We start from the raw sequence: 12172 nt of genomic DNA, 5'->3' as shown, positions 1-12172 counted from the left end.
AAACAATTTTACATAAATTTCGTAAATATTATGAAACAAAGTCAACATATATTTTTACTTTTATTGGTAATTATGTTTTTTGACTATTTTATAGAAAATTTAATATTTGTTATCGACATATTTATTTTCATTGAAGTGTAAAAACATCTCTGAATAATGAAATGTAATAGATTTTGTGACTGTCACTTACAGAATAGCAAAATCGTCTCAAGCCACAAAAATTGTCTCTAACTTAAAAGCTCAAATTTAGGGACTTGTGACTGTATCACAGTACAAAATCGCACGGTAATTCGTACAAAAAATAGCGGCTTTCACAATATTTTGCACTCTTCCCCGTATACTTTGTTTTTGTTTCATCTTACCCTCTTTCTCAGCTATTTTCTATTTTGCACTATTTATTTGTACAACACATTTTTGCGGAATCCGCAAATTTTATTTATTTTTATTAAACCTCCTATTTGTTTTTTTTTTTCAAGCGTGCATTTGTCAGCTGTTGGCATATTTATTTGCTCACGTATTTTATGCCCACATGTTAACTTCATAGTCACTTTACAGTCAGCAAAATTTGTAGATTCATCTTTGTTTACAAATATTGAGATCGTGATCGCGATTTGTCAATTGACAGACTAGTCTAGTGTACTCATGATATTGATAAAAGCACTTTGAAGGCAATATAGGTGAGATTAAGTAAGTGACCGTATCGATTTTCAACGTACTATACTATAAAAATATGTACGACAATAGTATGTATCTTCCCTAATTATAACAAGTAAGGAAGCGCTAAGTTCGGGTGTCACCGAACATTTTATACTCTCGCATGATAAAGTGATAATCGAGATTTCATTATACGTCATTTACATATTTTTCAAATACCGTATTTTTGTAAAGTTTTATTCCGTATCATCATTGGTTCCTAATGTATATACTATTATACAGAGAAGGCATCAGATGAAATTCAAAATAGCGTTATATTGGAAGAAGGCGTGGTTGTGAACCGATTTCACCCATATTTCGTACATGTCATCAGGGTGTTAAGAAAATATTATATACCGAATTTCATTGAAATCGGTAAAGTAGTTCCTGAGATATGGTTTTTGGTCCATAAGTGGGCGACGCCACTCCCATTTTCAATTTTTGAAAAAAGCCTGGGTGCAGCTTCTTTCTGCCATTTCTTCCGTAAAATTTAGTGTTTCTGACGTTTTTTGTTAGTCGGTTAACACACTTTTAGTGATTTTCAACATTACCTTTGTATGGGAGGTGGGCGTGGTTATTATCCGATTTCTTCCATTTTTGAACTGTATATGGAAATACCTGAAGGAAACGACTCTATAGAGTTTGGTTGACAAAGCTATAGTAGTTTCCGAGATATGTACAAAAAACTTAGTAGGGGGCGGGGCCACGCCCACTTTTCCAAAAAAATTACGTCCAAATATGCCCCACCCAAATGGGCATATCTTTATTTATGGCTTAGTTATGACACTTTATAGGTTTTCGGTTTCCGCCATTTTGTGGGCGTGGCAGTGCGCCGATTTTGCCCATCTTCGAACTTAACCTACTTATGGAGCCAAGAAATACGTATACCAAGTTTCATCATGATATCTCAATTTTTACTCAAGTTACAGCTTGCACGGACAGACAGACGGACGATCAGACGGACGGACGGACAGATAGACATCCGGATTTCAACTCTACTCGTCACCCTGATCACTTTGGTATATATGTATAACCCTATATCTGACTCTTTTAGTTTTAGGACTTAGGTTCAACCGTTATATGAACAAAACTATAATACTTTCCTTAGCAACTTTGTTGCGAGAGTATAAAAACCCTTCAAATGAATTGAGCAATGTCTCGCGTATCATAAACAATTTTATTTGAGTTCAGTCATGCTCCGTCTTTGTTTTTACTTTACCCAAATACGTATTATTGGAAATATATACATATGTACGTATGTTATATTATCCATAGTTTATATTCCTTTTGTGTAACTTTCGAATAAAGGCGAATCAAATAAGTTTACGTTGAATTTAGTCTGAAAATCGGAGCTTCTTAAGACATCACTTGGCGTTTTATCTTGTTTAGCTGTATGTTCGTCTGTCACTGTCAATATACATAAAAGAGACGCTGTTGTCAAGATAAATGTTCAAAGCCTTCGAAATCGGAATTATTTTCCACTAATGCCCGGTTTCACATTCCATACTTAAGTTGTGCCCAAATAAAATCTTAGCTAAGCATTGTTGCCGACTGAGTAGTCGTTTGCGTTTCACAGTCAATGCTTAATTTCTATAAGATTTTATTATGATATATGGCAACGTTATGGGCAACATATGTTTTACAAATGTCATCCATAAAAATATGTTTGAAATATTTAAATTATAAAATACAATACATAAATTTGCGAGAAAAGTTATATCGAAAATGGATGAAAACAACGAAAGAACCTCAAATTTCAGCGCTAGCGAGCCGGAGCAGCTATTGGAACTGGTGGAAATCCAAATTCGATTCCATATTTTTTCACAAAACACAATTTCTTATTTATTATTATTCTTCTTTTGACAAATAACTGAAAATTCAAAACAAAAATCGGCACTGCTTAAGTCTCCTATTTTCACTACTTAAGCATAACTTAAGTATGAACTGTAAAACACTATTTTCCTGTTTTATTTTAAGCTCAACTTCAGTATGGACTGTGAAACCGGGCATAAGACGTGTTCTGAATACCGATTCGAGTTGAAAAGCAGATAGCAACTCATAATTCTTTTATCATCGAAACCACTTAAGTAAAAATGTGTTAACCTTGTTTTGGTGTTTTCTATTCTTAGCCTAGAATCATACCTCGGAAGATCTTTATACTGAAGGCGTAGGAATTGCTGTGTTCAGGCATTCTAAAATATTTATGGTAAGAGTAATGTTGAATTACAATACTAGAGAGTGCAGAAAATAGTGTTGTTAAATCCAGATCATTTTGAAGTAAAGAGTTGGCAATCGGTAACATGAGCTATATAAGAAGACAACGTTGTAAGGACAATGTGCAACGATTAAAGTTAGAATGAAACTAGAGTTGAAAATGTACCCATGAGTGTATCCTTGAATATCGTATATATATCGTCGAAGCAGCTTACTACTAGTAAAATGTTACAGTAGGTAGAAAACTACATGTTTAGAAAAATAGTATCGTCTAGATAACGGTAAAGTTTAATGTGAATCCAAAGTTTCGGTCTTACATAAATCCATAAACTGTTGGGGTCGTTTTTGAACACCAAAAAATACATCACCAGAGGAAGGAGCAGCTCGGCAAGACTAAAGGAAAAAATATTATCGCCAAATTTTTAAGGGGGTATTCTGGTTTAGAAGCATGCATTTCAGGTAATTTTTAAAGTATCGTAAAAAAAGGCAATTAATATTTTTACTATCCATTTTTTTATTAGTTATTTGTTAATTTTAGAAGAGTACAGAAAAAAATTAAAAACTAAAAAAAGTAAAAAATTTCAAAAATTATGAGCTGACGAAGTGGGGGTCTCTAAAAATTTCCACGTGACCATACACATGATTTCAACCCTCTTAGTTATTTGAAACCAAAAAAAAGATTATTAATCTAGAATAATATCCGGAACTACGGAAAAGTGGAAAACAATTTTTTTCACAAAATGGCGACTGCCTGAAAAAAAGTTTTTTTGTATCACTTTTTCTGACTATTTCGAATTTTTTAAAAATAATAAAAATAAAAATTTGGGTTGGGGCTAGTTCCAACCATAGACAAGCCTATAAAGAAGACTCTATAAAAATTTCAAGTAAATCGGTCCAGTAGAACCTGAGAAATCGTGGGTATCGGTCCGAAAAAGTCAGTTTTGAGAAAAACGCGTTTGAAGTTTCGCGTAAAGTCTTTTGTTCGATTAGTTCCGGCCGAACCAGTTTGGATGCCGGTTCAGAAAAATGCCTATATCTTCGAAAACAATTTGAATTTTGAAAAATCCTCTTGTACATATATTCTTGAATAGTTAAACTTTGAAAATATAAAAAAAAATCGATTTTTTTAAATTTCTAGACCAGAATACGCCCTTAAGATTATTTTTGGTTTTGCTACATATATTTATGAACTATAGGGGTCATTTAGTAGACAAATTTTTAATAAAATATTGTGAGCTACTTACATATACAATATGTATGTAACTATATATTTAGACTGACGTACCGCTTTCTGTGTACTTTTGCATCTGTTACCATACTTTTTCAATAACCTTTGCTTTACTACAAGCAATAGAAATATATTTATGTACATACATATGTATGTATGTGGTGTGTATTAACAAACTATGCCCATTTTATCACTGTTTATTTACTTGCATACCTAATCAATTGACACAAAAAACAAAAACTTCAAAAGTCTTCGACACTAAGTGCGCTCAGATAAATTGTTTAGTTTTGTTTGGCGCGTGTCGTTGCCAGACGTTGATTACTATCACTATTAAATTATTGAAATTGCTACGATTTATCTGTTCACTGAATATTTGCGTGTTGTTTCTATATTTCTTTTGTTTACTTGTCTCTTCCCCACACTTATTCCTTCTCTTGTTCTGTCGCAGGTTCGTTAATTGCCTATTCGCAAGTTTAACAACACTTTGCATGTCAATTGGGGGAGCTACGTTTTGGCAATAAAATTCCATTAGTCGCCACGTGTTTCACCAACTTTCAGTAAAGGTATGCTTTGTTCATTTCGATTAATGACACTTGAGGAAAACATCGTTTTCTTATTTATTGTTTATATTAACTAAGTATTAGACCCTTTTTCCTATTTGCAACGTATTTCGCATAAAAACATACATATAAGACTGTGATGAAATAAATGAATGTTTGTCATTTGCTCTCGGCCAGCGCTTATTTTCTTCACTTTTTTACCCCCGGGTATAACCGAACATTAATATCTCTGGTGTATTTGCAGTTTTGATTTATTGCGCTTCAAGTACATAACAGTTAGTTATATGGGGAGTGAGCTAGGGCGATCATCAGATTTCATCCAGAAAATTTATTTAAAAAAATAACAGCTACACTTTATAAGAAAAATACAATTTTTATATATGTAAATATGTGGCAAGTTTTACAAATATCTCAGGTCAGGCAAGACATACATAGTATAGAATTCAGACCATACAAAACCATTCAAACCATACAGTGTTGTCGGAATGAATCTTTTTATTAATAGGTATAAGTTGGGATTCAGTACTTTCGATTGCCTATCCTGACCCAAATTTGTAACACACAGACTGCTAAGCTGTGTTTAAGAATATAAATCTCTCTCTGTTTTGATATTACAAGTATATATCTTATCGGTTGACCGATATTTTTGAAGTAAAAGCAGATCAACATATAATGAGCGACGACTCTACGAATACTTCTTCAAAATTTATTATATGTAAATCGTATGTTTTGCTTAGGAATAACAAACCCTGCAAGACGGAGGTAACAGATTGCACAAACACATTGAAACATTTTCAGCTGTTCACTAACACTGTTACATTTTCTGGAATTTTCACTTGAATGGGTAAGTAAGATAGAGAAAAACTATCGACATTCTCAACATATTGTAATATTAACTTGGTAGAATAGGAGAGGTTTCGAATGCCCATGTTTTGTGATTTCACCGGAAATTAAACGGTTCCACGCCCATCGTCCAATTTTGACATCGGTTCCATACCATTATTTGATATTTTAAAATTAATTTCTCTGGCGTATTATATATGTTGATTTATTGCGCTTTTATATAGTTTAAACAAAAAGATTAACAACGTTTTATGGGAAGTGAGCATTGGTTATCATCAGTGTGTTCATCCAGAAAATTTAAATTTAAAAATAACAGCTACACTTTGGGAGCTTGAAAAATAGAGTTTTTATATATGTATGTATGTAAATATGTGGCAAGTTTTACAAATATCTCAGATTAGGCAAGACATATGTACATAGTATAGAATTCAGACCATACAAAACCATTCAAACCATACAGTGTTGTCGTAGGAATGAGTGATCTTTTTATTAATTTTTTGAGGTTATAAGTTGAGGATTCAGTACTTTCGATTGCCTATCCTGGAGTTCGGACTTTGAAATTATGTAGTTAAGACTTAGTCTTGCAAGCTGTGTTTAAGAATATAAATCTCTCCCTGTTTTGATATACAAGTACATATTATTTCTGTCGGTAGAACTTCAAGGGTAGTGAATCGAAGAAGCAACTAGCAGATATAACATATAATGAGCGACGACTCTACGAATACTTCTTCAAAATTTATTATAAATCGTACCTATGTTTTGCTTAGGAATAACAAACCTTCGTCTCTTTTTAGTATGGATTTCTACTGAAGATTTTCCTGTAACTCACATAATGCGCTATGGATTATTATCCATTACTAAAATTAGCACGCAATTTCAACAAACTCTGTGAAGGTATCAACGCATTTCAACCAACTTCCGATTATTATTCATAACTCGAAAGTGAAGCGCAGTATCGCAACCACAAATGAGTACTCGGCGTTTATTTAGTTTGCCTGTATTTAATTACGTTGTAGATTAAAGCAAAGCTTCCTCGAAATTATTCGCAGAAAAAGTTTTGATTTCCAGTACCAACGTGAATTAGTTTACGTAAGTCAGCAAACTTCAGGAGATTACTATAAGAACAAAGTATGTACCCATTTACATATACAGCTATGCACCCTTATTGATGCAAACATTGGAGCTTAAATTTTTCTTATTTCTAAAATACATATTTATGTATGTATGTACATATACATATGTATATGTATGTATGTAAGTACATGCTTAGGCATTATTGATAATTGCCCATCGAAAATCGAAAGTTGTGCAAGAAAGTTATTGATTTTAGTATGGAATTTTAATTTGCATAATTAATAAAAAAGTAGGTAGAGGAATACATTGTATCTCAGAAAAACAGTACATTATATACGAACTCTTGGAAACGGGAATAATTCTTCTCAAATCGCAAAAATATTGAAAAGTTCGTGAAAAATGGTATATGTATGTATATTGTATCAGTCAATTCTAATCCAGAGACAAAAATAAAATCCTGAAGGCTGCTCCACATAAACCCGCTTCCACAGTTGATCGAAAAATTATGAGAAAGTGCAAGGTTGCTCCACTTAAGTCCTTCCGCGCCATTATGTTCGAAAATAATGAAGAATTTGGCTTAAACTTATCCAGCAGGCTTGTCAGAAAACCCCTCAATGATGCTCAGCTCTAGGAGGCATCAGCCGAAAAAACTCGCTTCTTTAAAAAAAAAAATATGAAAGCGGGGAATTCTTTCGCTAAGACTGGAAAGAGTAATGAAATTTTTTGGAAAAGAGTATTATGGCGATGAAACAAAAGTAAATCAAATTGGGCTCTCTCGTTTGTTCATCGCCCGAAAGACCAACCCTTAAAGTCAAGATACACCAAAAAAATGGTAAAACATGGTGAAGTTAATGTCATGATATGAGGTGCGGTTTCGTGGAATAAAGTGACATCGTTGGTCAGAATTGATGGTAGAATGGATCAGTATTCATATCTAAACATCCTAAGGCACGCAGTGAAGCCATTCTCATTTAAATCAAAGCCTGTAAATTGGTTTTTCAAGCATGAATGATAATGAACCGAAACCTGTAGCTAGGGCAATAAAGGATTGGTTATCTTAACCCGATAAAAAATCTTTGGAATGATATAAAGACCGCTGCATTCCATTGCACCAGCAACTGGTGGAGAGCTTACTTTGCAGATATCAAGCCGGCTTGAAAAATCAGGACCATACAACAGAGTATTAACATGGTAATGAATAATAATATACATAGTAATTTTTTTACATTATTTCATTTAAAAGTTTGCGTTTTACAGAATTGTGGAAGTGTGTTATTTCTGTGTGCAGCCAAAATCGGTGAACGTTGAACAAAAAAAAAAAATGAAGGAAATTAAGTTATTGTTTGTTCTTTTTCATTTGATATTTCATCTAAAACAAGTTCCTAAAAATAAATATTAAACATTTTGACATAGATATGGCCAAAGAACATGGTTTCAAAAAATATTTTGTAAGTGTGCTATTCCTCTGTTCATAGCTGTATATGTACGTACCCACGTCCGTGGGCTTGTTATAAACAAAAGTTGGTTTGTAATAAATAATTAGTTTTGCCTTTATCACTTGATTAATGAACGCATTTTGCGAAAAACTTTCATTGTGGTAAAAAAGTGTTCAGTGATTTAAGCCAATAAATCGCAAACAAAGAGACATTTAATAGATATTTCCTGTAGAATACTTTGAAGTTTTTGGTAAGTATGTACATATGAACTTCTGGTTTATAATTTTTTTTGTTTTTTCAAATAAATATAATAATAATAAATATTTGAATAATATTACACTAATTTTATAAATTTGTTTGTTAAAATATGTTTCTTTTTTACTTTTGCAGGTATGTGCTTATTGGATTTTTCTCTTACTACAATATAATACTTATAGGGTGCACAATTAACTAATATTACAAAAGCATTATTGCTTTGAAAAATATTCGTACTTAAGGTATGTACACTTTAATTATCGCTAAATTTGTTAGTTCAAAAGAATGATTATCTTAATTTTCAATATTTTTCTTTCTTTTACAACTCAAAGGTGATAACAAATATACCAAAACTAACCCAGTATTTTTTGGAACTTAGATATAGATATATTGAATTTTTCTTTTTGTCGGAGCTCCTTAAGTTTGAAGAAATCTTATACTATTTATTAGGCTGTCAAAAAAGTAAAACCTAGTTTTCGCTGAAAGCGCGTAGTTCTAGTTTTATTCGTCGCATCGGGTCATGCTAAACCTTTTTGGAAAAATCATTACGCGCTAACACGTGTTTGATTGATTGTCGTTTCTTTTAAGTCGTTCGTGAGTTATAGCGTCGCAAACAAAGGAAAATAAAGAGATTTCCTGTAAATACGGCATATTTTACAGTACTACTACGATAAAGGCAAAAATGCATCTAATACATAATTGCCAATAATATTTGTGCAGTTTATAAATTTGTTTGTTTTCCATTTCCACCGCACAACGATGGTTTCAGCATTTTCGTTCTGGTGTAGAGGTGGTCGAAGATGCGCCACGCTCCGGAAGGCCTGTCGTCGAAAATTGCGATAAAATCGCTGAATTGGTCGAAAGAGCCCGGCATAGTAGCAGCCGTAGCATCGGTCAAGAGCTGGGCATGAGTCATCAAAAATTCATTTCAATTTCAATAAAAAAAAATTTAATAAAAATACCGCAAGACTTTTTTGGCGACCCATTATACATGTATGTATGTATGTATCTTGGAAATAGTTCGATGACGTGGCTGATATATTTTTGTATAAATTAAATATGTCATTAATAATGATTTTTGGTCAATGATTTTGCCGTACAGTCTAATTGTTGTTATTAATGTTAAATATTTTGAAGTTATGATTTGCAAATAGAAATCATAAAAATTTTTTTATAACTTTATAAATACACATTTTACGAAAAATTAGGGGTTTCAAGAACTGACAGTTGATCCAAGTAGAGGTACAGTTTTCATTAGCCTTTTTTTTGTGTCAAGCTGTCATGTTCTTTTTGTTTAGTATAATTTGGCATTTCATCATGGAAAGACTTACGCCTAAACAACGTTTACAAATCGTTCGACTTTATTACGAAAATTCACGTTCTGTAAAGAATGCCTTTTCCGCGCTTCGCTTAACATAGTGGACCTACTGAGCGTACTATTCGCCACACCATCACCCATCTTGAGACCTAGCATTCATTACTGGATAATATTCCACCCAACATACCACATCCAGCAACATAGCAGTCCGCTCTATGTGCTCTGGAAAAGTTCCAAGAAGATCCGACGTTTTCGAGCCAAGTTTTGTTCAGCGATGAGGCCTATTTCTGTCTCAATGTGTATGTAAAGCAATTGCTACATTTTGGACGAAGAGCAACCTGAAGTGGTTCAAGAGCTGCCATTTCATCCAGAAAAAACAACGGTTTGGAGTGGTTTGTGAGCCGATATTATCATTCGAATGATAATAAACATTCGCCATTAAGTTTGAAGTTTCTTTGTTTTTTCTTTAAAAAAAAGTAGGGAACCTCGAAATGGATCACTCTTTATTATAGACGAGAAAAATTGCCGATTAATTTTATTTACTTAAATTACAAATATTGTTACTAAAACCATACAATCTGTATTGGATTGTATGTATCTAGAATTCTCATCTCTCATGACATTTCAAAAACAAACGCTGCTGGAACTCACCCACAGCAGCCTAGTCATGAAACAATGCGAACAGATTACACAAATGAAACGAAAAATACAATTTCGTAATGATATACCTCACTGTTATTAGAATTGTGAAATTACCGAAAATAAACACCTGTCAAAAGGCATTCCGAAAGTGAAATATCTAAGCGCTCGAATTCATTTAGTAAAATATATAAGAAGCTACGTAACAGTAATAGCAAGATGTTCAGAGAATGACAGAACTGTAAGCAATCCCGTGAACTTGGCGATAGACAGCAGCAGCCTGCCAAGTGCTATTGATTCAGCATTTTCAGAACGGAAATGTTAATTAGCAGATTTCATGCGATTTATAAATAATGCAATTTATGTATATCATATATAAGTGCAAAAGTATATGATCTACATGATTGCTTACAAATCCCATAAATTGTTAATAAATTAGCTAAGATATGACATACACTGACAGGTGGTGAGCTAGGCAAGCTTGAGAATTTTCGGTCGAAAAATTGTAAAGAAAATGTTGAATAAAATAAACCATATTCATTTATACCCTGAACAGGGTATATTAAGCTTGCTACAAAATTTATAATACCCAGATGGAAAGGTAGGAGATCATATAAAATATATATAGATGATCAACATGACGAGCTGAGTCGATTTAGACATTTCCGTCTGCCTATATATACGCAAACTTTCAGGTTTTGAGATATTGATCTACAATTTTGCATAAGTCCATTCCTCTCCAAGAAGCTGCTAATTTGTCGGAACCGCCGAAGCATATAGCTGTCATACAAACTGAATGATGGACAAAAATATATGATGTGCATAATAGTAACTTGACTTTTTTTTGCATAATTAAATATTATAGTTGGCCAACCTAATTGATCGGAATGTGCAGATTTAGTCTTAAATATATATTTCATTTAAGTTTATATCTTTACTTCAATATTTTTGTATTATGGCAACCCATATTATATTCTTTCGGTACATATACCTACTATATACATATGTACATATATAACTCGTTATACATTCAGTGTTTTCAACCTAATTTTAATGTAATATTTAGCATCAGACTAATTAATTTGAATTTAAGCTAATTATGAATCGTAACAATAACAACAACTCTGTAAACAGTCTGCTCACATAAAATCAAAACATTATAAAAATACACATTCCGTTTAAAAATATGCATATTTAGCTTTATTATATATTTGCATATTCCGCATACCAATCGCGCGGCGATATTCGATTTCTAATCCGCAAGCAGACTCACAAAATCCATAAATATTAATCGACCGACTATGTTTGGCATTAAAAGAAAACGGCGAATAAATTTTTCAACCATAAAATAAATGTTTGTTCACAAATATTTTTGTGGTTAAATTTGTAGAATTATATTATATACTCCAATAATAGCAAAAGCATTTTATTATTTTTAATTTTTGCAATTTCCAAATTTCTTACCGCTTCATAGGCTCTTCCTTTGGCACGCGTTCACGTTTTTGATGCGTGACTTTTAAAACAATAAATATTCCAATACAAAAAAGATTCAATCACAGATTTGCGTAGAATACCTCATAGATTTTTATGTGCAGTTTTTTTTATAAAGAATTAGAAAAATACTGAATTTCAAGCACAAATTGAGACGCCAGAGCGTTGCTAGCATGTTTTTTTATGTTTTGGCGATTAACACGCCCACAACTTTCTAGAGCGTTTTAGAAAACATTTAAAATTTTAGAAAACCCCTTGTCGGCTGTTGTCATGGCCAAAATATTTTTTTCTTTGGGAATTTTAATTATGTCACCACTTTTCTATATCAATCCCAAGGGCTGTGTAAGAATTTTAGTATTTTTGGAGGTGAGAGCATTGTAAAAATATTTAATCGTATGTATTTAGCATTACAATACGGAGC

The 12172-nt window shown here is 32.6% G+C and overlaps 2 protein-coding genes across 7 annotated transcripts in view; both read left to right on the top strand.

The window, feature by feature from the left end:
- LOC126757034 (stomatin-like protein 2, mitochondrial) overlaps positions 1-12172 on the top strand; it is a 385292-nt gene that overhangs the window by 307148 nt on the left and 65972 nt on the right. The gene's annotated exons all lie outside the window — the stretch shown is intronic.
- The window catches only part of LOC126757009 (uncharacterized), a 158892-nt gene that overhangs the window by 87503 nt on the left and 59217 nt on the right, over positions 1-12172 (top strand). For 2 of the 6 annotated variants that reach the window (XM_050470561.1, XM_050470564.1), the window contains exon 2: positions 4584-4698. The exons of 3 other annotated variants lie outside the window; for them this stretch is intronic. The gene's annotated coding sequence lies outside the window, so the exon portion shown is untranslated. Of the gene's footprint in view, positions 1-4583; positions 4699-8438; positions 8546-12172 lie in introns of all 6 variants that reach the window. One more of the 6 variants, XM_050470560.1, reaches the window with a different exon arrangement.

The sequence above is a fragment of the Bactrocera neohumeralis genome, chromosome 4 (assembly GCF_024586455.1).
Source record: "Bactrocera neohumeralis isolate Rockhampton chromosome 4, APGP_CSIRO_Bneo_wtdbg2-racon-allhic-juicebox.fasta_v2, whole genome shotgun sequence".
In the NCBI taxonomy this organism is placed as follows: domain Eukaryota; kingdom Metazoa; phylum Arthropoda; class Insecta; order Diptera; family Tephritidae; genus Bactrocera; species Bactrocera neohumeralis.
Note: the sequence above shows the minus strand (reverse complement) of the source record. Positions and strands in the feature narration are given on the sequence as shown.